This window comes from Montipora capricornis, chromosome 14, assembly GCF_036669925.1.
Source record: "Montipora capricornis isolate CH-2021 chromosome 14, ASM3666992v2, whole genome shotgun sequence".
NCBI lineage: Eukaryota > Metazoa > Cnidaria > Anthozoa > Scleractinia > Acroporidae > Montipora > Montipora capricornis.
Window position 1 is genome coordinate 13,394,919 of NC_090896.1, and position 2,500 is coordinate 13,397,418.

General features: G+C 38.3%; 1 protein-coding gene across 1 annotated transcript in view; it reads left to right on the plus strand.

The window, feature by feature from the left end:
- The window catches only part of LOC138032123 (prolyl endopeptidase-like), a 21,344-nt gene that overhangs the window by 17,964 nt on the left and 880 nt on the right, over window positions 1-2,500 (plus strand). The gene's annotated exons all lie outside the window — the stretch shown is intronic.

Here is a 2,500-nt window from a genome sequence, read left to right on the forward strand (position 1 = left end):
TGTACAGGAGCTTTCAAGACAGTTCAGAGGCACCCCACTCTTAATAATCTGAAAGAGACAATTCAAAATTAACAGGAACATGATTAAGAACCCCTATTGCCAGGAGACAACCAGTTGGCTATTTACTTCTTGCACCAATCATGTTGAGAAATTAAGCTTTATTATGGATTTCAGGATCGCCTTTCTCGGTTAATTTTCGAAAAGACGCAGCTCGGATGCTGGTGTTTTTGAGGTTAGAATTTCACTTGGTTGGCGTCCGTTCCGGCTTGAACAAGACAAGATCACCAGCCTGCAGCTGGGTGCTGCCTACCTTGTCAATTTTCTTGACTATGTAACTGTCGGTTGAGAAAAGATCTAGCAAAATGATGCCTCAAACAGCTTGGAACGACCAGAACAACATAACACAGGACACAGTTGACATTATTTTTGTTTGACCTTTCTTTGAATTATTTGCTTTCAAACTTTATTGCCAAGCAAATCGCAACGGCTGTAATGTATTTATCCTACTACAGATCGATAACAACAACACCAACAGAGGGTGGTCTGCCTGTGCTGTTACATGTGGAAAACGTTTAGGAGCCTCCTTAATTGACCCCTCAGCCACCCTAGGATACCCCCAGTTGACGAGTAAAAATCAATCATAATTTATGTTGTTTGATAGAGTAAAATCTGTTAAGTCTTGCACTTCAGAGTCCATACGTACAGGTCCACTCAGTACATTTACGATGTAGATTCTGATTCAGACATACTCTGGGAGGCAAGAACTGCCTGCCGTACTATATATGACAGTAGTACAATTTGTTCCTTTGGTACAATTTTTTCTGAACTGGTACAGAATATGTTGAACTGGTACAAAATATATTGAACTGGTACAATTTTAATTGTACTGGTTTATTTTTATCAACTGTCTAAAAAAGGGATTTTCCTTTTTTTGGGGTGTAGTTAAAAAACAGGGGCGTGGTTTTTAGGGGGTCTAAAAAGAACACGTTATTTCTTTCTTTTCTTCTACCTTCCTCCCCCTCCCTCATCTTCTCCATCACCTCTATCCAACCCCCCTTCCTTTCACAGTTCTATCCCCCCTTATTTTCCAGATGGCCCCCCTCCTTGCATTGCCTTATGCCCACTCCCTCTTTGACAGACTTTACACAGTATACTCGAGACTTTCTTTTTTACTCACCCGAACTTGAACTTGAACTCCCTGCCTCTTGATCTGTTGTCAACTCTCTTATCCACTTGACCACACAAGCAGATCATGCAAACTTACCATGATAATTTACAATTAAATATTTTAATATTCATCCCAGGCCACTCTCTGTCCAAATATTTTATTATTCATCCCAGGCCACTCTCGGTCCAAACTTCAATTTATTTACATTTAGACTTCGGCAGTTTCATTAGAAGAAAACAACTCGACAATGCAGTGTGTATCACACGAAATATTTTATCAAAGATTAGATGACTTTAAGCAAAAGCAGAAGCGAAATACATCACAACTAACCATGTTTATCGAAGATCAATTTTACAATGAAGCAATGGAATACTTGAAAATTCAAAGTGAAAAATCGAGTAGTGATTCGAGAGAAACGGAAGGCAAACTATCTCAGTCAAAACTAAAGACATTGCAAAGAAAGAAATGGACATACCACCAAGGAAAACTGGGCTAAAGTTCAGAATACCCTGCCACTTACTTGCATTTCACTGAATAAGAATAGGCTCTATTGTATTAAGTCTCGTTCTTCAAAAGATGCCGCATAGGGGAAACAATAGTGGTTGCTGTGGCGGGTTATTCTGAAGTTGCTCCGAAAACTGCAAACACCTGACAGAAAAACTGTTATCTCAAAGAGTAAACTCTACGACACTCTTAGTCTTAGCACACCAAAGAACACCACATAGAGGACGTCAAATCACAAGTAAATGGGAGAATGACAACTATTCAGAAGTAAGCGTACGACTTGTAAAGTTGTTCGTAAGTTTATGTCCATTGCACAAACAGCAGAAGACTATCACTAGCAAACAAGAAAGCAAGCACAAAGACAACGGAAATTTAAGATTTCGGACACGGTGGCAATAAAAATAAACAAAGTAGACAAGATCACCCTTTTCACCCCAATATGCTCTTGGGTCAAATCATCGAAATTGAAGAGAGTGGATATGTAAGAATTGTGACAGAGTATGGCAAAGTTAACACTCTGATCACACCCTTGTGATTCTATCCTTGTATTGCCACTAATGTGAAACTAGATTTCTCTACCTAAACATCTTTTTCAGCAGCATGCAAAAAAGCAAGTTTCCCCTATACTACTCATTGAGATATCTTGATATGGAAAAACAAAACAAATTGCTACAAGACACTAATCTCAAAATACTATTTTATTAATTTAATGACAAATAGCAAAATTAAATTGTGAGATTTCTGCACTTTATTTCTTGTCTTATTGAAACAGTGGCATAATTCATGTATTGCTGTTATAGTCTGCAAACTGAATTGTACACACAACGT